The sequence below is a fragment of the Schistocerca americana genome, chromosome 7 (genome assembly GCF_021461395.2).
Source record: "Schistocerca americana isolate TAMUIC-IGC-003095 chromosome 7, iqSchAmer2.1, whole genome shotgun sequence".
NCBI classification, from domain to species: domain Eukaryota; kingdom Metazoa; phylum Arthropoda; class Insecta; order Orthoptera; family Acrididae; genus Schistocerca; species Schistocerca americana.
In genome coordinates, this window is record NC_060125.1 from 636,211,771 (window position 1) to 636,238,246 (window position 26,476).

Sequence of the window (26,476 nt, forward strand, 5' to 3'; positions counted from 1 at the left end):
TAGTGTGGACGTCATTGTGAGATGCTTTTGATAGTTTCCACAATGAAACATTGTCTCAAAATATGGTTTTGTATGTTTGGAAGGTAGGAAACGAGGTACTGGCGGAAGTAAAGCTGTGAGTACCGGGCGTGAGTCGTGCTTCGGTAGCTCAGTTGGTAGAGCACTTGCCCGCGAAAGGCAAAGGTCCCGAGTTCGAGTCTCGGTCGGGCACACAGTTTTAATCTGCCAGGAAGTTTCATATCAGCGCACACTCCGCTGCAGAGTGAAAATCTCATTCTGGAAACATCCCCCAGGCTGTGGCTAAGCCATGTCTCCGCAATATCCTTTCTTTCAGGAGTGCTAGTTCTGCAAGGTTCGCAGGAGAGCTTCTGTAAAGTTTGGAAGGTAGGAGATGAGGTACTGGCAGAAGTAAAGCTGTGAGTACCGGGCGTGAGTCGTGCTTCGGTAGCTCAGTTGGTAGAGCACTTGCCCGCGAAAGGCAAAGGTCCCAAGTTCGAGTCTCAGTCGGGCACACAGTTTTAATCTGCCAGGAAGTTTCATATCAGCGCACACTCCGCTGCAGAGTGAAAATCTCATTCTGGAAACATCCCCCAGGCTGTGGCTAAGCCATGTCTCCGCAATATCCTTTCTTTCAGGAGTGCTAGTTCTGCAAGGTTCGCAGGAGAGCTTCTGTAAAGTTTGGAAGGTAGGAGACAAGGTACTGGCAGAAGTAAAGCTGTGAGTACCGGGCGTGAGTCGTGCTTCGGTAGCTCAGTTGGTAGAGCACTTGCCCGCGAAAGGCAAAGGTCCCGAGTTCGAGTCTCGGTCGGGCACACAGTTTTAATCTGCCAGGAAGTTTAATACCATCACTGCTTGATAGGGATGGAAATGTTACCAATGATGGTGGCACTAAAGCGGAGTTACTAAATACAGTTTTCTGTCATTCCTCCACGAATGAAGACAAAGTAAATATTCCAGAATTTGAAAACAGAGCAGCTGTTAGTATGAGTGACATGAAAGTAGATATTTTAGGTGTTGCAAAATAACTCAAATCAATGGCAACAACAGCTTCCACACAGCACACCAGGTATGCGATTATTTCTGCCTTATGCACAGTAGTGAAATTCCTTGTGAGACATCAATGAATTTAAATACACTCAATGTTACTTTTCTGTGCCAATGCCCAATGCCTGTATTTTTATTTCATGTTTAATTGCTTACTCACAGTGACTGTCACTGAGTAAGAGGGGCAAGCTTTTGACATATCATGGCAGCAAGAGCTTCTACTCAGCAGACCAGGTATGTCACTAATTTTGTGTTATGCACAATACTGAAATCCCTTGTGAGACCTCGATAAATTCAAATATGCTCAATATTACTTTTCTGTTCCAATGCACAATGCCTGTATTCTGCTTTAATGATTAATTGTGTATTTACAGTGCCTGTGACTGAGTGTAAGGTGAAATCTTTTGGTATTCCATAGCAGGTAATGTTTTCTCACAGCACACCAGCTACATGATTTATGCTGAGTTACACAAATTACTGAAATGCCTCGTGAGTTATCCCTATATTCATTTATGTCCAATGGTACCGAGTGTGGGGGGAAGCTTTTGGCATACCATGACAGTAAGAGCTTCCACACAGCCCACTAGGTATGAGATTAATTCTGTGTTATGCACAAAAATGAAATGCCTTGTGATACGTCTACGAATTCAAATATACTCAGTGTCACTTTTCTGTTCCAATTCACAATGACTGCATTTTGATTTAAGTTTAATTGAATGCTATTTTTTGTTTTATGTTTATATTTTCTTGGTAAATGCAACTTGAGTCTTGCTCTTGTTCCATCGTCATGGACAGGAAGGTTTGTGCAGTAATTACCAATGTTATTTTTGATATGTACAACTGACTGGTAAAGGTGTTCACATGGTGCAGTTAGAATCCACAGTGTTTAGAACAGATCTTTGCAATGAGCTCAACTACTATTTTTGGTTATCATTCTTATGGCTCTTTTCTGAAGTTCAAAAATTGTGTTCATATTTTGTGCATTTTTTCCTCAAAACAGAATGCCATAGCTAATAACTGACTGTACTTATGAATAGTATGTAACTAGAAGACTTGGCATGTTATAAACTGATGATGGGATTCTAAGGGCATAACATGCTGATGACATTTAGTTTGCAAGTATCTTTATGTGTTCTCATCACTTCAACTGAGAATCAATATTCATTCCTAGAAATTTTGCATTTGTTAGACAGTCTATATAGGTGAAATCTACATTTAATTTAACATTGTCATTTTCCCTCTTCAAACTGAAATTCATGGCAATAATTTTCGTTATGTTAAATGTCACTTTGTCGATTATTGACCAAGGCACAGATTAGACAATTTTAACGTCCTTCACTGGAATGTACAGTGTTTATCTAATAAGGTGGAAGTAGTGGAAGATGTCATAGAGACTTATCACTTAGATGTAGTCTGTCTCGTAGAACACTGGTTAAAGCTTGATGAAATAGATCTATACTGGCCTGAGGGCTACACCCTAGCTGACAACTAATAAAAATCATGGTGGGTGTGTTATATTTCTAAAAAATTGATTAAATATGAACCAACAGCAAAAGTTAAAGCATTATCTCTAGAAATGTTACATGAAATTGCAGCTGTTAGGTTAACAGATTTAAATTTGATAGTTGTAACTTTGTACTCAACTAAGACTAGAGGCAATTCAACAGATGATTTTTTTAACAAGTTAGTGTCTTTATGTGAGACAGTCTGTAAGTATAAGTGTAGGAAAGTAATCTGTGGAGATTTCAATTTGAATTTTCAGTTGTCCACTATCTATAACTCATATGTAAATAATTTATTAAATTCTTTTGGTATTTATATTCCAGCCACTGAAATAACAAGGCCACATTATAAAGGTACTAGTACCTGTATTGACAATATATTTGTATCAAATGAGTTAATGCATCTCAAGTCAAGGATAATTAAGACCTGAGTATCTGACCACTGGCCACTACTTCTTAAAACAGATATAACAAGAAATTGTAACACTGACTCAGTGCACATGGCAGGAAAGAAAGTATGTGTGGTCAATTATGATAATCTAAATATGTTGAAGTCTCATATTGATAAAAGTAATTGGTTGCAGGTTTATTGAGAACATGCAATAGATAGAAAGGTGGAAGAACTCATGTCTATTCTTTCTGTATATGCTAAGATGTCCTTTCCCATTAAGTTACTAAATAATAAAAAGGCACTAAGAGTAAATAAGGTCAAGAGTGAAAAGGTGTTGAAGATCAAGAGGGAGTGTGATGACTGGTATAGAAGTATAGGTTCTCAAGTATTTTAAGACATGCTCACAGTGAAAAAGAAAAGATTAAGACAGGCTTTAAGGGAAGCTAGGTATATAAAAAAAAATGAAGATATAATACTAACATCTGAAAATAAGACACGTGCAATGTGGAATGTGGAATATCATTAACAGTCAGTACAACAGGAAAATGACTTCACAGGCTGAAGGCAGTAATCTGAATGCTGCACAGTTAAATACATTCTTCACTGAGAAGGTGCAGGAAATAATAAAGGTGATTGGCACTTCCAATATAGCCACTGACCATAAACACTACCTGAGAAACACCACAAAGCCTGAAAATATATTTAGCTTTAAACTGGTCAAGGTACAGGATGTTACTAATATACTGAGGAAAATGAGGAACAGTTTTAGTAATGATGTTTATGGTTTAAGTTCAGCCATGTTAAAGTGTGATTCAGTTCAACTGCCAGAATTGATAACACATGTAGTAAATACATGTATTTTGGAGGCTCAGTTCCCAAAGGCACTAAAGTTTGTTAAAGTCACTCCAATACACAAAAAACGCAGCCTCTCAAGTTGTGATAATTTTAGGCCTGTTTCAATTGTGCCAATCTTGTCTAAAGTGATAGAAGCTATATTAAATAATCAAATAGTAAAATACTTCGAAGAAAATGAAATCTTCACTGACAGTCAATTTGGCTCCAGATCAGGGTTAGGAACTGTTAAATCTGCCTTATCACTTTTAACACAGTGTGTGAAGCAACTAGAAAGCAAGCTAGTGGTTCAGAATAAACTCTTTGATTTATCAATAGCTTTCGACACTGTGTCTCATGAAATCTTATTGAACAAACTGCAATTCTATGGCTTTACAGGAAGTGCTCTGGAATTGATAAAATCTTATCTAAGTAATAGAGTGCAGAAGGTGGATTTTAATGGTGCAGAATCAGATTACTTACCTGTGGGCATGTTCTGTGCTTGGCCCAATTCTATTTATTATTTATATAAATGACTTACCATCTAACATAGTTGGGCCGTCAACTAGGACGTACTTATTTGCAGATGATCTTGCAGTCTGTATAACTGCAGAAACAGCACAGAAGGTGAAATATGAAGCAGACCAGAGCACTGTCAGAGTTGAAAATTGGTGTAAAGCTTTGTGTCAACAACAACAACAAAAAAAAAGTACAAGACCTGTATGTATCGTGGAATAATAACACTGAACTTGAGCAGAGCTCAAATGCTGTTAATTTCCTTGGAATCTCAACTGATTCAAAATTATCCTGGGGTAGCCAGCATTAGCAAATGAATATTTGCTCTAAGGAAGCTGCATCTTTGTCTAAACGTGCCAGTACTTAAAGTGGTTTATTTTGCTTTAATACACAGTCACATTTCCTATGGTACAACACTGTGGGGACATCAAAACAAGGCAGCTAATGTCTTCAAACTACAAAAGAAGGCAATAAGACTGATATGTAGCTTAGCACCCAGAGCTCACTGTAGGCCAAGCTCTAAAAAATTACAGATTATGACCCTGCTGTCAATATTTATACTACAGTGTGTAATGCATGTTAAGGAAAACTATCCAAATTATCAACAGTATGACATACGACATAATTATAACACAAGAAACAAGCAGGACCAAGATTCTTCCCAATGTAACTATAAAAAAACACAAAAGTGCTTCTTATACAAGTCCATAAAAATTTTTAATGCCATACACCAACATATCAGAGATCAATTCAAAAAAAAAAAAAAAAAAAAAAAAAAGCAAAAGAATTTCTTCTTGAGCTCAGCATTTATGAAACTGATGAATTTTTAAGGGAGACAAAGAATATGGTACGACTGCACTTTGTGATCAGTTTTTATATGCTTCTATATATGAGTAAGTCTGTAATTGGCTAAATTTACTATGCAATATCAATTTGTACCGGAAGTTTCCCTGTTTTGTTTTTGTGTGAAGGTACCATAATTATTTGTGTAATATTTTCTTGTTTTTGTAATTATTTGTGTAACATTTATACTATGTAATATTGACTTTTGTAATGCCCTTTTAGGTCTCTATGACAATAAAAATCAATCAATTGTAAACTTCCGTGAGAGTTTCATATGCTTTCTCTGAGAGTAGTTCTCTTGTTTTCTCAGTGACTATAATATTGCTGTCATCAGCGAAGAGAATTTTTTCGCCATGAGAAACACTACTGGGAAAGTCATTGATGTATATCAGGAATAGTATTGGTCATAATTTGATACCTTGTGGAAATCGCATATTAAAGTATTTTTGGCCGGCCGTGGTGACCGAGCGGTTCTAGGCACTTCAGTCCGGAACCGCACGACTGCTACGGTCGCAGGTTCGAATCCTGCCTCGGGCATGGATGTGTGTGATGTCCTTAGGTTTGTTCTGATAAGTGTTTTACTAAATGTTTAGATCTATTTGAAGTATGTGTTATCTCTATTCTTTGTACCCTATCTGCTAGGTATGATCAAAACCAGTCCTTAGCTACCACTCTTATTCCTAATGCTTCTAATTTATTTAATGGAATCTTGTGGTCAACTGTATCAAAGGACTTAGAAAGATCATAAAGGAACCCTCTGACAGACTCTTCTTTATCAAGAGCATCAAGTACAACTTTTTTGCATTCTACCACAGCGGACTCCGTATTTTTGCCACATTAGAAACGAAACTTTTAAGTGAATCAAAGATTGTATTTATTCAGGTAATTCATTAATCTATTTTTCATAATTGCTTCTATTATTTTTGAGAATGGTGACAGCAGGAAAACCAGCTGGTAATTTTCTGCATTACCTTTCTTAACCAAAGGCACAACTCTTGCCTGTTTTAACTGCTCTGGAAATGTCCCTGATGTAAAGGATTCATTTATTATGTGTATTAAGGGACCTTGTATAACCTCTACGCATTGTTTTAGTACACACATTGGTACTTCATCTAAGCCTACTGACTTTTAATTTTTTAATTTTTGAACAGTTTTACTGGCTTCATTATTTGTGATTTGAAGTAACATCATTGTATTTAGTGGAACATTATTTACAGGGGTTATATTTGTTTTGGGGAATTTTTGTTGTAACTTCCCTGCCATACTTGAAAAATGCTCATTTACATAGTTTGATAAGTGTTGTGGCTTATTTATTACCTTATCCCCCTCCCTCAGCAGTATGTTATTCTGTGTTTCTTTGCTTCTCCCCGTTCCCGTTTTTATAACATCCCAGACTGCCTTGCTTTTATTCCCTGCATTATATATTACTATGTCATTAAACGACTTTTTTGCAGCTATCAGCACCTTCCTATAGATCTTTTTGTATCTATGATAGAAATTTAAGAATTCTGGATCATTGTGACTCTTTTTCATGGAAGTGAGGTATTTAAGTGTTTGGGAGGACTTCTTAATACCTGCTGTTATCCATCTACTTTTGTGTGACATTGATACAGACATGCATACTTTTGGAAATGCCTTTTCAAAGTTCAATTTAAATAATGTGGATTCTTATTCACATTGGTTTCCTTATACACTTCATCCCAGCATTGTTTTGCTAGTTCCTTTGAAAAACCTTTTATTTTCATTTCTGATGGGTGTCGTTTGTAGGCTTGTAGTTTAGGGAATGATTTGATGTCTCATTTTACTGTTGTTATTTGACAGAGATGGTCTGATAATCCGAGATCTTTTACAGCTACATCACATTTTTCCCTGTCCATATTTGTGGCCACATGGTCAATTACTGATGAAGTCATTGTAGTAACCTTTGTTCCACTATTGACCAATAGGGACAGGCCAAAACTTTGAAGTATATTTATGAGGGTGCTGCTGGATTCATTTACGATGTTCATGTTGATTTTAATGTCCCCACACAGAATTGTGCTGAGCTTTGTACTTGAGACTTTATTTAGAAATTCTTTTAATTTATTGAAAAACAGTGTCCACACTATCACTGGGAGATCTATACACACACAAAATTATTAATATCTTGGTGATATCAAGCCCTGTTAATTCAAACTGCTGGAGATACTCTTTAGGCAGGGGAACCTGTTGTCTAGATTTATCCTAAAAAGACCTACCTCTCATACTGATGACAACAGGTATTTGACCATGTGTGGCCCGAGATCCACCCCCTATACTTTCACGAATCAGCTGTGCCAATCTTCCCTTGTCAGTCCTGTTTAGGTATAGGCCACACCTAGTGAAACCCCATCTGTCGATAGTCCTGACGGGCACCAGAGAAACGTGAGCAAAGTTGGCTACCCTCAGAGCCACCCCTAACCCCGCATTGATTTGCCTCACATCTCCATCAAGGTGTGGCCAATCGTGACACCAGAACATCTCAACAAAGTGTACGTTGGTGCCACAAGTCAGGGAAGCTATCTTGCCCAGGTCACCACCTATGTCATATGCCCCATCCCTGTCCAAACTGTTTCCCACCCCACCCGCTATCACTACATGGTCTTCTTTTGTAAAGTCCTTACGTAAAGACCCTAAGTCCTCTATCACATAACTTAGCCCTTGCATTTGGCTGGAAGATACTGGTGGCCTGGTATGCTGCACCTAAACTTTCCTGTAACTCGGGGCCAACAACTCACCCATGGCTACTACCTAGCAGCAGCACTTTCTTCTTCCTAACATTTTGTATATTTCTAAGCTTCTTGGCCTAAGTTGAAGTGCGCTGCACATTTCTTGCTCCTCTTTCTACCAGAGGCTCTGGCAGTGGTAGACGCATGTTTTTGGGGTTGATGATAAAACTATCAGATCATGTTCTCTTTCTTCCTATCCTCCTACAAGCTGCCAGTCCACAACCACCCTCCTCCTACTCCCTAGCTCTCTTGATCCTTATCAGTTCCTTCTTTCAACTGTGCCTCAAGGGCACAGATTTTCCTTTCCTGTAGCCCAATCAATATGTTCCTCGCATACTCTGCAGTTCCAGGAGAGAGCCTCTTCTGTTCTCCCAACATTCTCCCCACTACATCTCCCCCCACCTCTCCCTCCCCCAATGAAAATATTTCCTACAAGATTAGCAACAAATCCCTCTACTCACAACGCTATAACAGCTTCGACATTTCTCACTCATGATCAGTTTCAAAAGAATAATTAAGTTTTAAATTTGTCAAGGACATGAGATTGGCTATATGTAAACAAAAACAACACGAAGGTCTTACGTGCCGTTATTGTTGTTTTTGTACTGATTTACAGATACAATGACAGAAGAATGTATTAGTAATTACGTTGCTGTTAGAGAATTTACTTTAGTGTTTGGTCAGGCTTTAAATGTTTATAACTCCAAAAATTTATGCCTTGATCACCTCTAACTAGTTAACAATATGAAATGTGTTAGTTAAATAGAATTTAAAAACTTTTAATTATTCTTTTATTGTGACAATAGACACTGATGAAACTAGTAGCTGTCTTTATAAAACGAATTTTGCACTATCAAGAAAACTTGAATAGAATTTTTTGTGTTTTGGCATGCAAAATTTCACATTATGTCGCAATTATCGGGACTTCAGATTACACTAAGTACCCCCCCCCCCCCCCCCCCCCCCCCCTCCCCAAGAATAAGCTCTATGGGGACGCAAATATTCAGTTGTGTGACAAGAATGGACACTACAGCAAATATACGAAACAAAGGAAATTTAAATTTGACACTATTTCCTCTCAAATAAGTTCTTTGTGCAATTCCTGGCCGATTTGGAGAATTTATCCTCTCAGAGGTCGGGTGTTGTGTTGCGCTTATCACCATTTTACCTTTTGTTTAGATGCAAAAAAAAACCAGTATCAACTGATGTAGACTTGCAGTAGGCGGCCGATTGCTCCTGCATACGATCTCCTGGCCAGAAATGCCATACTGTCGTTTCATTTCACGCTAGGTATGAAACTGATTCTCTGTTATGCACATTATTGAAATGCATTGTGAGTCATCTCTGAATTAGTATATGCTCAGTCAGTTTAATATTAATTTGCAGGGCTCTAGAGTAAGCAGTGTGTAGTTGTGCACTATGGTCCATTGTCGTGACCCCTAGCATGGCAATACAGCATGCGACTGTAACGGTGTCAACAGCACTGGGTAGTGTTGTCTACTTCGCTGGATGGTGGTGCATGAGAAACAGAGTTGTCATGATGGCCAGTATGACCTCAGTACCGCAGGTTTCCATGTTGGCCAGTGGGTATTTGGAGCAAATCCATTAACACTCAGATATGAAGATTTGTTTATCTTTGACATCACGGAATCATGTTTCTATATCTGCTCCATCCCTCCATACCCCCTCCCCACTCCCCAGTGGAAGGGGGTCACAATTATTTTGTGAGTTTGTGCATGGAACACATGAGGCTTCTAGTAATTGGATCCTATCTGCATTAACTTTCCCGTGCTCGTCCATCCCTGTCCTCAATCCTTCCCCTCTTCCCCTTCTTTACATCTCTGTTTCCTTGTTTACATTGGCCTGGCTATCTTTTTTTTCTATCCCTTACAGTATTATTCTTCTTGCTTTACACTTTCCTTTTTGGAGTTTTTGGTCCCTCTTTGGGGATTCAACTCCTCTAAATTTTGTCTCCATGGTGTGAGCCAGCTGGGGAACAACACCATACATGAAGTCTTTGGCATGTGGCCTTACCACCTCTTCCATTTTTTACCTGAAGCCATTGTCCTTTTTGTGCTATACAGCTAGCACAGTAGTCATTTCGTGTGCTTGGGGTGTAATGTACTCTTTTGATGGAGTCCTCTGAAAACACAGGGATGACAGTTCTGATACACGAGCTGCTACCTCCCTGTGTATGCCTAGGAGTAGTGGCTTGTCATTCTGGAGCATTGGAACTCCCAGCAACAGCCCCTATGCCATGTGCTCTTCAGAAATATGATCAGCTTCGCCTTGTGTCTACAACATCTACCATTGACTCTGATACATCCTTTCCCCCTCCTCCTCCTTACCCCAGTGATGCCTCACTCTTCTCTCCCTCTCCCCTGAACACAACTCCCTTTGCTCCTTTCATCCAGCAGAGAAGTGCCTCTTCTCTGGTGTCTGCTGGTACACATCAGCCGTGGAGCCATCAGCTCTAGCACCACCAAGGTTGCCTGGTCTCTCTTTATAGAACTAGCAGAAGCCTCTCTCCCCATCCCCTTGCCTCTCTGGCCACTGGCTTCTGTCCTCCTCTACCTATGAAAGAGAAGAAGGAACATAAGTCCTGGGATGAGGAAACTCTCATTGCCCAGGAGGATGGCATTCCACAGGTTTCAGTGTTAAGTATCCTTTTCCTCATCACTATTAAAGGACTTGTGACCTCCGTCAAACTGTTGGTCACCCCTGCTCTGCATGTGGACAACTTCTGTGTCTGAGTTATTTAACACTTGGTGGCCTTTGTGAAGTGACAGTTCCAGGGTGCCATGTGGTATGCTTCTGCATGGACCTTCTCACACAGTTTTCAGTTTTCTCCTCTTAAATTGTGGGTGGTGCATTTGTGTCACCATATTGTGTTCGGTACCTTCTGGAGCTCTATCTCGAGACCCAATTTCTGATTGTGATCCCCCAGTTCCATTCCTTGGGTCTTCTTTTTGACAAGAAATTTACTTAGTCACCCCATATCCGCCTTCTGGAGATTGGCTGTCTCCATAAACTCAATGTCCTCCACTTCCTTTCCTTTCCCACACCTCTGGGGGGGGGGGGGGGGGGCGTGCAGATTGTTTGACTCCTCACCATCTTTGTTTTTGTCCCTTCTGGTCCATGGTTGCCAAATTTATGGCTCAGCTGCTCCTTCCATACTGATCCTCTTGGATCAGGTCCACCATTGTGGTATCTGTCTGATCATCAGTACCTTTTGCACTAGCCCTATTGTTTCCTGGTTGAAGCTGGGGTTGTCCCCCACTCGCTGCCCTTTTGGTTCAACAGTCTAAGCTTCTTGTTTCCTATGCCATCACCATCTTCTCTTTCCCCTCACACCCTTTCTATTTTAAATTTTAGCAGCTCCAGGACATTGCCCACCCTTCAGGTGAGTTTAGCAGTTGGGCTCCACCTTGCTGCTCTTTGCCACGATTTTTATCTTCCCTCTTTGTCCTGTTCCCCATTCTCTCCAAACACCTCCTTCCCCTTGGTTAGTTCCTTGATCCCAGATTCAGAGAGATCTCTCCTGGGGGGTCTTTGTTTCATTGTTGTTCTGCCAGCTTTTATGGGAGTTTCAGGCTGCTGTTGTGTTTTAATGTAATGGCTCTAGGCTCTAAATCTGCTAATCACAAGGGATGTGCCTTCATGCCTTCTGCTGGCAAGTAACACCATCTATTACCTGCCACATGTTGCATGTGTACTGCATAGCTAATGACCATTTACCAGGCTCTTTAGTATGTTAAACAGTCCTCTCTCACCCATGTTATGTGCAGACTCGATAAGTGCCCTTGAGGCAATCAGACAGTGGTTTTCCCTCCCTCTTCTTGGTCTATGACATCTTGACCATGCTGGTTGTTCAATTGACTTTCTTTGGGTTCCCACTCATGTGGGTATCCCAGGTAATGAGCTGCTGATCCTGTGGCTTGGGGGTGTAGCCCTTTTCTGTGACCTCTCTGGTGCTGGGTTTGCAGCTTCATGTCAGATTCCTTTTTGCTCAGCCTTGAGCTGACTCTTGGAGGCCAACCCCCTGCCCAATAAACTTATTGCGATAAGGGGACTCTTGCCGCATGGCCCACTGGGGATCTACCATCCTCTGCTATCTTCGTATTGGTCATACAAGGTTGAATCATAGCCTCTTACTCCATAATGATTTGTTCCCCCACCCCTCACTGTCAACCATATTTTACAAGACTCTACTATCATTTCGCCTTTAGCACTAAATACGCTCTTCCATTCTCCATTGTCACAGATAGTAGCAGACAACCTTACATACTTACATCTGTCTTTGGTTTTCATCATAAAAGTGGTTTGTCCCCTAGATTTAAGTACCTGAATTCTCTTCCACAATTAGAGGCCCTCAGTTTGGAAGGCCTTCATCATTGCTTTCATGCTGGTCAGGTTTTCCTCCCCATTTTGAGTTGTTTCATCCCGTCCCCATTGTGTCACAGTCATGGTGTGAAGTGGGAACTGGGGTGGGTTAGCAGCGATTCCAGCACCATGTCACACATAGCGCCATTGGGGTGTCTTATGATCTTCCCCTTCCTCCCTCCAGTTCTTTACTCTTCCTGCCACCCAAGTATTCCGTCTGCATCTTCATTTGCCTGTTTTGCTTTGCCATTGACTAGATTGTGCTGTTGGTTTGCTGCTCCCACAGTCTCTGCCACTTTGGACCTTGGGACTAATGATGTCACTGTTTGGTCCCTCTCCTCATTCAGACAATCAATCAGCATCTGCAGCCAGCAGGCAAGCAGACTAGGTATCTGATCTGTTAGTGTCTGTGTCAGGGTGTTACTAGTATTAATGACAAGTTTGAAATTATTACCTGTTTCCAAATACAAATAGGCATTTTTGTTCCCTGATCAATTAGAACTACAAAACTATATGCCTAAATTTAGGAAATAATGACCAGTTAAAAACAGAACATTCTGGAATATGAGTTATTTGGTTACAGATAACTTTTGAAATAGGGCTTTTTTTAAAAAAGTAAAATTATACTGCAAATTGGAACCAAAAAGGCTTTCAGTTGAGTTATATTGCTACATTCAGAATTACTCATTCCTAATTCCACCTGCATGTGTTTATACTGATACTGAAATTAGTATTTATTCGCAAAATTTATTTTTTGGTAAATGAGTTACATTATCAGGAAAATTGATTGTGAACAATCAGGTGTTAGTATATTCCTTGCTAGAATATGAAAATATTTAATCTGTTTAACAGTTGTACTAGTGTTACTAGATCAAAAATAAATACATATAACAAGTTGTTGATTGCAACTCACTCTGTTGTAATTTTGGGATGGTTGTCAAATGTGCGGCCATCACCAGCAGTGCACTGAGCCTCAATCACAGTCATCACAGCTTGGGAGGGGATTGACCCAGCGATGCTAGCATTCTAGGCTGGTGGCACAAGCCGCATCAGTTTCTGGTGATCCCACGTGTCAGCAGAACTGCCGTATCAGAGGCTGGTGAAGAAGGAAGGAATATCGACATTTGACATTCTGTCAACAGTGAGGTCGTCAGAGACAGAGCAAAAGCTCTGATGGTTTCAAGGATGGGGAAGAAAATCGGCCTTGGCCTTTCAAAGGAACCATTACAGCATTTGCCTTGATTGATTTAGGGAAATAATGGAAAACCTAAAACTGGCTGGCAGGACACGGAATAAAGCCAACATGTTCCTGAATAATGTGGTGTAAACCTTCATCCAGAAGTGTTCTCACTAACTTTGTTTCTTCTGTATCAGGAACTGCCATGGGTAGGCAGCTTGAGGAATTTGTTTTCTTTGCTGAAAACAGTCTCCTCTGTGGTGCACGTTTTCTCTTGTGACTCCTTTGTGGACTAATGAAAGAGATACTACTACTGGCATGAACAGCACCTACACTAGCCTTCAATGAAGTTACCATTTTGTTGACCAGCTGAACTTGAGTAACTGACATACCAGAAACAATTTCTGCCAGTACCTCTGTGTCACAGGAACTGACTGGCTTCAGAATTTTCTTCTCTCTCATTAATGAAAGAAATGCCTCCAACATTTGTAACTAGTACATCTGGTAATTGTAACTAGTACATCTGGTAATTCAGAAATTTCAAACGGATTTTCTTCTGTACTCTCTACTTGGCAAACATTATGTATATGCTTGGACATATTTAACTTAATGCTATAATCAATACATGTGTAGTAATATCTATGAATGCTTACTTTACAGTCAGTGCCCACTTTCTTCCAAAAGGCAAACTTCAAGTGATTTTGTGGCTGGTACTTCCCAACCTCTGCCTATCTTTCTAGTTGAGTCCTTATTCATCAAAATACTGAATTTGTGCTTATGGTGAATGTTTTTCACTTTACTTGTTAGTTTTTCTTTCACAATGACAATGAGCCTGTCAAACAGATTTGCTGTTACAAGCAACGTGAATGCAAATATACCTTTATCCAAATGATTCAATGGCTTTGCATTACCATGTAGAGGAAGTGGTGGTAAAATGGACCCTGCAACAAATATGCCCCCCCTTAATATCTTAATAACATTTAGCTGAACTCTAGTGTTGATAGCTGGAACTAGTGTTCTAGTATGCTCACTGGCCTGTAGGAGCAATGGAAGCAGGTCAGTACAGTGGTTGAGTGGCTGTGAGGTTATATTTTTCAAGCTCCTGTTCAAAACTTTGAGAGGTATGTGAATTTCACTTTATTAATGTACCATTATTGGTTAATACTTAGATGCAAGCACCATGCATACAACCTAGTAAGTATTGGCATCAGTTTCAAATAGAGTAAAAGGTGTGGTATTATTGCATTTTAAAGCTGTTTACACTAGTTTACAAGGTGTAAGTGACTGTAATATGGCCCCCATTGGTGCTTCTAATGTGGACCCCAGGGTCCATATTATAAGCAGACCGTTAAATGTTTTTATTTCTGTTTTCAGCTGCCTAGGACTAATCTGGCACTTAAATGAACCCCCAAAAGGCAGGTGTGGGATGAAAACAAAATGTTAGAGGCAGTGTCTGCTGTTGTAGGAAAAACGATGGGAGTTAAAAAAGCAAGCATCGAAACATTTTGCTGTCCCAAATACAACTCTGCGCCAGTATGTGTATGAGGCTAATACCTTACAGATGGCAGATGTTGAAACTAAAAAGCTTGGAAGAAAACCAGCTCTATCAGCAGCCCTAGAAAGTGAACTAGTGGTTTACTTACAGTATATGGAGACGAAAATTCTATGCTTTTACTAGTATGGATGTTAGAAAAATGGCCTACCAACTTGCAGTTAGGAATGGAATTGCAACAAACCTCAGAAATGAAATTGCTGGAAGGGCTTGTCTTGACCATTTTCTTCGACGTCATCAAGATAAGCTTTCAAATAGAAAGCCAACTGGATCATCATATGCTCGAGCAAAAGGCTTTTTCCATTCTACGACTTGCTATAAGCTGAATACTGGAAACATAAATATCCAGAAGATCGTGTATGGAACGTTGACAAAACAGGCCTTAGTGTAGTTCAGACTAAGATACCACAAGTAATTGCAAGCAGAGGTAAACGCCAAATTTGTTCTCTGACTGCTGCAGAGTGTGGGTCTCTAGTAATGGTCATCTGTTTGCTGAGTGCAGGAGGTCCTTGGTCCTTATGTTGCCCTGATGTTCATATTCCCGAGAACGGAAGAGGGGGGAGACCACTGTTTCAAATGATTTGCTATACAAAAAGAGTTAGAAGCCATTATTAAGAAAAAAGAGGAAAAGAACTTTGCCAAAGACCCCCTAGTGAGATAAGCCTCTACATCCTTACATTTGTCCTCTAGCCATGCCTGCTTAGCCATTTTGCACTTCATGTCGATCTCATGTTTGAGACGTCTGTGTTCCTTGTTGCCTGCTTCATTTACTGCATTTTTATATTTTCTCCTTTCATCAATTAAATTCAATATCTCTTCTGTTACCCAAGGATTTCTAATAGCCCTCGCCTTTTTACCTATTTGATCCTCTGCTGCCTTCACTACTTCATCCTTCAAAGCTACCCATTCTTCTTCTACTGTATTTCCTTCCCTTGCCAAAGAGACACACTATATTATAGGATCCAACAGGTTTGCTTTCATGGAGAATCCACTGCCAAATATTCTCGCTGTAGTGAGTCTTAAGTGCACCCATAAATGTACGATCTAGCGGTTGCAGGACTAGAAAAATTAGCCTCAATAACTTGGTCATTCTTAGGCGGCAGTTCATTGTTACAATTTGCTGAAACCTGCCAGCTTGATCATCCAACCTGTTGGCGTCGTCTTTTTTAGCTGGTGTGCTAAGTGAAGGCAATTCCAATCGTTCAGCTCCAGATATAATAAACCTCTTCCATAACAGTTGTGATGATAAAATTTATTACAGGTTAGTGACAGATCCATTTCACATTGACGTGGATGTGTTGCCAGACAGACTACAAGAGGAAGTCTTAGAAATTAAAAATGATTCCGCAGCGAAGTATGACTTTAATAAGATGGATAAGCCTTTATTTTGGGTGAAATATCTCACGGTGTATCCCAGCACAGCAGAACAAGCACTGAAACTGTATTTACCATTTTCAAGCACTTATTTGTGCGAAAGAGCATTTTCAGAGATAGTGGCGATAAAAAATAAGCTTAGAAGCAAACTCAGTATTGCCAATGATTTACGTTGCGCAGTTTCTGCTATTCAGCCAAGAATTCAAAATCTTGTCAAAAATTTGCAAGCTCATCCTTCACATTGATTTATTTGTTTGTTTCTTGCCATATGTGTGTGGAAATAATATTTTTATAATAAATACGTAACATTATAAGAGAACTTGTTATTTTCCTCCTAACTGTCCTTACATGTAGGTAAAACTGTAAAGTTACAAAAAACTATTTCGAAGAAACAATATAAAATAAACATAGTGAATCTGATTTAAATATAAATACTGCGTGTCATCCTTATGGATTCTGATGTAACGTGTGGTATATTATTTCAACTAATAATAGTATTTCTTCTGGATGAAGACACAGCGAAAGTTTATCCTAGATATAGCAAGCGTAGTTCTAAAATCGTATACTGGTGAAGAAATGGTGTGCAGCAAGGGAATATAATCAAGGTAAGGAAGTTGTTATATTCATATTTTTTAAAGTTCTGTGTAGTCTGCAAAATTATTTCGTAAAACTTATTTTTATATATTTTTACTTTTTTGGTTCTGGGAACTGAGCCTTTGTCGCTGTTCGGTAACTGTCGTCGTTGACATAAATGCCAACCTATGCGCAATGACAATGGGGAGCGCTATAGGCGTACAAAGCAGTGATGTTCGTTAACACTGTGACTGAGTGACTATTTTTGATAATGAGTGAAAGTAATAAGCTGTACTCAACTTAAAATAACGGCCCCCATCCACTAGTCTGCAAAGGTCGCAACTATTTTTCCTTGTTTACCAAGGACTTTCTTTGCTTTAGGAGTGGCTTATAATCACTAGACTAGACTGATGACGTAATAACTGTGACTCGATACATTAACAGCCCACCATGTTACTTGACGTCACCATCACAAATTTTTCAATAGTTTCTAGATAATTTATAAAAATCTCTATTTTTTTATTTGTGGGGGGGGGCAGGGAAGTTTTCTTTTCAGCAGAAGGGGGGCATGAAAAACAAAGTTTTGGGAACCTCTGGACTACATGATGTCCATAAACTTGTACTTGGCTCTTCGTCTGTAGAACATCACGTCATTCTTCAGCAAATAATGGTGACAAATGTTAATTGAGTTTTTATCTTTCCACTTATGTTTGACCCTTAACACCTCTGGGTCTTTGTTCTGTTCGTTTGAAATGTTTGAGAAAGCTGTTTTATGTAGTTTTGAAAAGGAAGTCCTCTTATGTAGTACATACCAGTTTGGTCTTCATCTGCCCCGAACTTCGTTTTACTTGGGTTTGCACCATGTGGACACCGGGCAAAAGAATTTGCTAAGGTGTTTGTCGGCCCTGGACGTATTTTACATAGAAATCATACTCTTGCAAGATTAAAATCCACCCTGCTACTTCCTTTAGGTTTGTCTCCTCGCCACACATCTGTGTAATCGTGTTTAATTTGGATTTTAGAACCTGGCAAGTAGTCTTAAAGTGTGACAGTACTTCACGCTTAAATTCTGGGGAGTCGTCTGTTTGTATGTTAAGTGTATGTGTACTCGCACCCTGATTCTACTCGTTATCATATTTGTTACCGGCCACTGTGAGTTGCAGATTCATATTTTCAGCTGTGTTGTCATTTATTACGACGCTGTTTTCTATGTCTGGTGTGGTGATTACATAGTATGGGTAATACTACCGTACTATGTCCTCATATGTCCCAAAATTGTATACATTTGGATCTGAGTTATTAGACCACATACTTTACTATCTTGTTCGTTTTCCGATCCAGACGAAATATTGGCTCCGTTATTTTTCTCTCCATTATCGACTTGTTCTTCCCAGTTTTGTTCGATTCCCTCTACCCACAATGCCTCAGACACTTTCTGCTTGTCTTACAAAGTTTTGTGGAAGGATTTTAGTAGATCTTGTAGCTTGTTGAACTTTTGATCAGGTGTACTTATCCGTACTTCCCTCTTTTTTTCTATGACCTATATTAGCGGTATTTTGTCGATTAATACTATCGTCTTGATCAATCCTAGCTTTACCGGTTACAGCAGGATTTGTATCAAGTCCGATGTCAGTTTTGTCTGCCGGGAGGAAGTCTGCATTGGTGAATACGGACGGGTCCGTGGTCCATACTCCAGTAGCTTCGAAACCTTTGATAGCGGTTTTCATTGTTGCACTTTTGATGAAAGCTGAACCAAAAGCTTTGAAATTTGAAGGACCACCGCGCCCTGCACATCCCTCGGTCCATACGCGGAGTCAGTGGAGCTGAGAGGCGACTGGTATATATACCACACCACCCGCCAGCCTAGGACGTCAGTAAACAGGAGTAACCTGACGATGATGGCACGCTACGCCGTGACTGGAACACGATAGTAGGAAAAGGAAGAGAAGGAAACGTAGTAGGTGAATATGGATTGGGGTTAAGAAATGAAAGAGGAAGCCGCCTGGTAGAATTTTCCACAGAGCATAACTTAATCATAACTGCATGCCCGAGAGACCTTCAAGCACATTCATATTATATTAATATCCAGAAAAACTTGAATTTCTTATCATTACTGAATTTCAACACAGTCTAACATGTGTTGGACTGTGACGATACGGTAACAACTTTGATACAGCTTCCAGTTTGCGGAACTGGCGGCTGTTTAGGGGAGGCCCTTTGGGCCGGACTTAATCCGGATGAAATCCTGGCACTGAGGGCACGTGTCGGTTATGCCGTCGGCACACGGACTGTTCATTCGAACGTAGAGCATTCAGAATGCCGAGTTTCTGCCGTCATGGCATGGAAAACGCACGCTGGGGAGTCTTTCCAAACGTGCGGAGCAATATCTAGCAAGACAGATATTCTGAAAGTGTGTTTGAATGTTGACCAACGAGATGGAAGAACGCCACGTACGTCACATGCACGCCATCTTTCTTCAGTACAGACTCGCCATACGCCATACTGGCTTTCAGTTGATGTTGGTTTCAAGGTATAGTCTGTCTGTAAACTCGAGAGCGAACAGCGCTTTTCGTGGGGCAAGTGGCATTTTCCGGAAGAACCATGCCACTGGCCTACAGGGGCACCCAAAATCAGTTGCCCGTTACCTGTCTAGCGGCGTAGATCGGCGTGCAGTGATGTACAATACGTCGTTTCTGTTCGTGAGGTCTTAGTTGCTAGTGTCAGTCAGTTAACGTTGTGTAGGCCCTACTCACTGATATACTTCGGTAACTGGAAGTGCTGGACAACCGCCATGCATTGCAAGAAAATTGCAGAAAACGTAGAGGAGCTATTTGCGGAGTACATTTCCCCACCATGTTACAGTTCTGGGTGGAGATTTTAGTTTGCCAGATATACCGGGTGATCAAGAAGTCAGCCGGCCGAGGTGGCCGAGTGGTTCTAGGCGCTTCAGTCTGGAACCGCGCGACCGCTACGCTCGCAGGTTCGAATCCTGCCTTGGGCATGGATGTGTGTGATGTCCTTAGGTTAGTTAGGTTTAAGTAGTTCTAAGTTCTAGGGGACTGATGACCTCAGCTGTCAAGTCCCATAGTGCTCAGAGACATTTTAACCATTTGATCAAGAAGTCAGTATAAATTTGAGAACTGAATAAATCACGGAATAATGTAGATAGGGAGGCACAAATTGACACACATGCTTAGAATGACATGGGATTTCATTAGAACAATAAATAAATAAATAAATAAATACAAAAGCTAAAAAAATGTCCGACAGATGGCGCTTCATCTCATCAGAATAGCAATAATTAGCATAACAAAGCAAAGATGATGTTCTTTACAGGAAATGCTCAATATGTCCACCATCATTACTCAACAATAGCTGTAATCGAGGAATAATGTTGTGGACAGCACTGTAAAGCGTGTCCGGAGTTTATGGTGAGGAATTGGCGTCGGATGTTGTCTTTCAGCATCCCTAGAGATGTCGGCCGATCACGATACACTTGCGACTTCAGGTAACCCCAAAGCCAATAGTTGCACGGACTGAGGTCTGGGGACCTGGGAGGCCAAGCATGACGAAAGTGATGGCTGAGCACACGATCATCACCAAACGACGATCATCACCAAACGACGCGCGCAAGAGATCTGTCGCACATTTTGTGAGCTTCGTTTTTTTCTGTTCTAATGAAACCCCATGTCATTCCAAGCATGTGTGTCAATTTTTACCTCACTATCTACATTATTCCGTGGTTTATTACGTTTTCAAATTTATACTGACTTTTTGATCACCCGGTAAACTGAAACATTCATAACGGGTGGCAGGGTCAAAGAATTCAGTGAAATTTTTTTAAAGTGCTTTATCTGAAAACTACCTTGAGCAGTTAAACAGAGAACCGACTCGTGGCGATAACATATTAGACCTTCTGGTGACAAACAGACCCGAACTATTTGAAACAGTTAACGCAGAACAGGGAATCAGCGTTCATAAAGCGGTTACTGCATCGATGATTTCTGCCGTAAATAGAAATATTAAAAAAGGTGGGAAGATTTTTCTGTTTAGCAAAAGTGACAAAAAGCAGATTTCAGAGTACCTGACGGCTCAACACAAAAGTTTTGACTCAAGTACAGATAGTGTTGACGATCAGTGGAAAAAGTTGAAAACCATCGTACAATATGCGTTAGATGAGTATGTGCCAAGGAAGATCGTAAGAGATGGAAAAGAGCCACCGTGGTACCGCAACTGCTGCGGAAGCAAACATAAACATAGCCAAAGCCTTGCAGACAAACAAAAATTACGCGAAGCGAAATGTAGTGTGAGAAGGGAAGGCTATGCGAGAGGCGTTCAATGAATTCGAAACTAAAGTTCTATGTACTGACTTGGCAGAAAATCCTAATTTTGGTCTTATATCAAAGCGGTAGGTGGATCAAAACAAAATGTCCAGACACTCTGTGACCAAAACGGTACTGAAACAGAGGATGACAGACTAAAGGCCGGAATACTAAATGTCTTTTTCCAAAGCTGTTTCACAGAGGAAGACTGTATTGTAGTTCCTTCTCTAGACTGTCGCACAGATGACAAAATGTTAAATATCGAAATAGACGGCAGAGGGATAGAGAAACAATTAAAATCGCTCAAAAGAGGAAAGGTCGCTGGACCTGGTGGGATACCAGTTCGATTTTACACAGAGTACGCGAAGGAACTTGCCCCCCTTCTTGCAGCGGTGTACCGTAGGTCTCTAGAAGAGCGTAGCGTTCCAAACGATTGGAAAAGGGCACAGGTCATCCACGTTTTCAAGAAGGGACGTCGAACAGATGTGCAGAACTATAGACCTATATCTTTAACGTCGATCAGTTGTAGAATTTTGGAACACGTATTATGTTCGAGTATAATGACTTTTCTGGAGACTAGAAATCTACTCTGTAGGAATCAGCATGGGTTTCGAAAAAGACGATCGTGTGAAACCCAGCTCGCGCTATTCGTCCACGACACTCAGAGGGCCATAGACACGGGTTCCCAGGTAGATGCCGTGTTTCTTGACTTCCGCAAGGCGTTCGATACAGTTCCCCACAGGCGTTTAATGAACAAAGTAAGAGCATATGGACTATCAGACCAATTGTGTGATTGGATTGAAGAGTTCCTAGATAACATAACGCAGCATGTCATTCTCAATGGAGAGAAGTCTTCCGAAGTAAGAGTGATTTCAGTTGTGTCGCAGGGGAGTGTCGTAGAACCGTTGCTATTCACAATATACATAAATGACCTTGTGGATGACATCGGAAGTTCACTGAGGCTTTTTGCGGATGATCTGTGGTATATCGAGAGGTTGTAACAATAGAAAATTGTACTGAAATGCCGGAGGATCTGCAGCGAACTGAAGCATTGTGCAGGGAATGGCAATTGAATCTCAATGTAGACAAGTGTAATGTGCTGCATGGAAAGATAGATCCCTTATCATTTAGCTACAAAATAGCAGGTCAGCAACTGGAAGCAGTTAATTCCATAAATTATCTGGGAGTACGCATTAGGAGTGATTTAAAATGGAATGATCATATAGAGTTAATCGTCGGTAAAGCAGATGCTAGACTGAGATTCATTGCAAGAATCCTAAGGAAATGCAATCCGAAAACAAAGGAAGTAGGTTACAGTAAGCTTGTTCGCCCACTGCTTGAATACTGCTCAGCAGTGTGGGATCCGTACCAGATAGGGTTGATAGAAGAGAGAGAGAGAGAAGATCCAACGGAGAGCAGCGCGCTTCGTTACAGGATGGTTTAGTAATCGCGAAAGCGTTACGGAGATGATAGATAAACTCCAGTGGAAGACTCTGCAGGAGAGACGCTCAGTAGCTTGGTACGGGCTTTTGTTGAAGTTTCGAGAACATACCTTCACCGACGAGTCAAGCAGTATATTGCCCCCTCCTACGTATATCTCGCGAAGAGACCGTGAGGATAAAATCAGAGAGATTAGAGCCCACACAGAGGCATACCGACAGTCCTTCTTTCCACGAACAATACGAGAACTGGTAGAGGTACTCAAGGTACCCTCGGCCACACACCGTCAGGTGGCTTGCGGAGTATGGATGTAGGTGTAGATTTAACGAGCGTTCGATCGTCTGTAATGTTATGTTACAGCGTGTGTTAAGGAGGTGACACGAAAAGAACTGTTGGCTACTGTTAACCGTTCCAAGCAAAGGGCTCCAATTTATGGAAACGTCAGGCTCGCCACAACAGGACGCTTAAGGACGGAACGCGAAAATAAACCGCGTGGTTTACAGGGATCGCCACGAAGGAAAACTAGTAATTTTGGGAGGAAACCCGTCGTCGTAGACAATTTCATAAAATCGATCCTTCCGCAAACGATGGAGGACTTTTATATGAACCAAAAAATAGTGCCGACATTACGGAAACTACTTATTGCCGTGAAACAAAAAATCCATTTTCCATGTTTATACCAGTTTTACTCATAATAGACTCACCAAAAGGAGTATTTAACTTTTCTAAAATTCCATACACTTTATTCTTAAAACAAACTTTATTAAAGATTTTCTAATATATTTTTACACAAAACAAATAATCGTTGATGCTACCAAAACACATGTATCCTTTTTGACAGCAGACAATAGAGCAAATAGCCAATGTGTATAACATTGTACGCATACTTTTCAGACACGTTTACTAAGGCAGTGACAAAAAATGTGGTGCAAATCGGACTAGTACAACACACGAAATTGTAAATTTCTTGTTACTTTTTAAACATTCATCGTGTTGCAAAGACTTGTTAAGTTTCAACGCAGTCCTTAAAGAAAACTTCTATCCTTTAGTAGAAACACAAAGTGAGAATAATTCTTAAATTCTACAGATTCATTGCGCATTATGGGGTAGCAGTAGAGGAACATACATTCACATGAACAGGCATTCGGTTCCCATGTTTGCAGAAGAATCCTGACTTACGTTCATATGTTAATATTATTTACTCTATAGCGTTGTGTTTCGGAAGAAGCTATCGTCTTTTGTATTCTTTACGGTATTAAAACATTTGTCTAAAAATTAACGCTGCCGGGCCGTATATGTACACGGGGTCGCCACTGATTTAAAGCGCGCGCCGAGGTAGCTGGTAATGTGATTCTTGTTTGCGCCTCAGCAGATCCAAATATTTTTATTACTAGTCTTCGCTTTTTCTATTAGGATCTGATACTTTCTTTTCAGTGCAATAAAAGTATATTCTCTAATATTCGATGTTACGTAAGTATTAGTACGTTCCATCTGAGGAAGGAGTTTGTTCGAATGGTTTAATCTACAAGACAGATTGCACTACTTGCAGTAAGATATTTCACACTTTGTCGTTATAAGTTTTCTTATTTCACATGTTGTGAAGATTCTGCTGCTGAATAGGAACAGTTATAAAATAAGACTTTGAATCGCGCTATTTGTTACGGAACTTTTAGAAGCTGATGTCCTTTCTGACTGGACTTGACACTTCTCTTTCTGCCTTATAACATGTCCACGGATACTAAAGGCAGAACAACGTGACTCTCACATGGACAAGAGAGCAAAGGCGCGTTTTGATAGCGCTAGCTTAAGAATTTTACACCCATCCATTTTGTAAAGTGGGTGATAGAGAGAAACGTGTGACGAGGGCCTCCCGACCGCGCACCTGGTGCAAGTCTTTCGACTTGACGCCACTTCGGCGACTTGCGCATCGATGGGGACGAAATGATGACGATTAGGACAACACGACACCCAGTCCCTGAGCGGAGAAAATCTCCGACCCAGCCGGGAATCGAACCCGGGCCCTTAGGATTGACAGTCTGTCACGCTGACCACTCAGCTACCGGGGGCGGACAACCGGGTGACGTGTGACCCAGATGCAGCCGACGGCTGCCGCTGGCGAGCGCTGCGATCGCGTGTACCACACTGAGGCGCACGTGCTGTGTGCACGAGTCACATCGTCTCAGGGCGGTCAGCACCACTTTCAACTTGGCACGCCCAACACTGGCGTTCGCAACACCGTCCGTGTAGTGACGGCATTACGCTTCCCTAGAACAGTGCGCGGAGAGCAGCGCAAATACTGTTGAGTGTTTCTGATAGGTAAATAAATTAGTGAAATCAATGTGAAGTGAAGTAGAAATTAGAAAAAAAATGAAAAACTTAGTTTAGCTTAGAAGAGTTACACACTGGCAAACAGCGGGCAGAGCAGCAGAGGCAATGACCGTGAAGTCAGCACGTTCGGAAGCCATCGCCCTCCCCACATAAGCAGAAGCTGTCGATTCAGCCGTTAGGGCATCGCCCGTACGGCTCACGTGTTTCTCAGTTGTCACATGTGATCAAAGGCCCTCGCCTACATTCCGAGAGCCAATGACCGACGTTAAGAAGATTCTTCGCGAAGCTTTTCGACGTAACAGAAGAGGCAATGACCGTGAAGTCGTTCACCTCCAGTAAACTGAAGTGAATGAATACGCGAGACGCAGTGGGCCCGACAGTAGTAGCTTTCAGTTCAGTTCCGGTACAGTCGGTGCTGAAGACCGTCATGCAGGAAGAGACTACATCGTACACAGAAGCACCGAGTCCGCTGCTGTAATGGAATAGCGAGCAGCAGCCTCGGCGCCAGAAGACAGAAGTTAGAAGGTATTTGAGGCCTGATTTTTATGTACTCGAGTGACTGGTGAGGACGGGAAGGAGACGGCCTCACATCAGCAGTCACGTGTGACCTGGGACGAAGATCTGACAGCCGAAGACTGGCAAGCGGGAGTCCGTTGTTCGAGTCTGGGACACTGGCCTTCTCCCGCCGCGCCGCTCCGCTGGCCGACACACGACACACGCGGCCGCTTAGAGAAGAGAAACACTGGGACGCCACATCCGAGGTATCACCGTCCGATTCACAGCTTCGTCCTCAATAATTAAACGGGCCACCTCGCGATGCGCGTCTCCAGTCAACTGGGCGAAACGGCGACACGAGATACACACCACCGTGCGTAATCAGACTCCGCCGCTCACGCAAGCAGAAGGCTTTTCAAACGACACAGCTGCCGCTCTCACAGTCAAAACAATCCAGTAAGGAAACCATTGTACAAAACTTTCGATAAAAGTTATCTTATGTAAAAATGCCTTTTGATTCTACCTCATACCTGAGCCAAGGAAGAACCCACCCTGCACAAATGTTAAGAGAGGAAAAGTAATTTATTTAGTGTTTTTCACCCTGACATAATGCTTTAGAATCAAATGCCCTTTCCAGTAATGCTCATCCTGACAGCTGACCAGCAGCAACAGAGAAAACCTAGTTACAATACGGAGTAGCGGGGAGCAGAGAGTATTCGTCGTGAAGGGGTACCGTTGAGAATAACGACGACTATAGATACGACGTGTCCTCTGTGACAGGGGATGAAAAGCAGTTCGCTATAAAATTAACGAAGAATGCTAACAAGTTGGAAATTACTACAATAATAGTGATTGCGATATTTCTGTCGGCAGTTTAAACTGAGTAGGTGAGCGAGTAAGGTAACCAGGAAAATAACAATAACTGCAGTTGTGCCATAGCGTACAATGTAAAGAATTT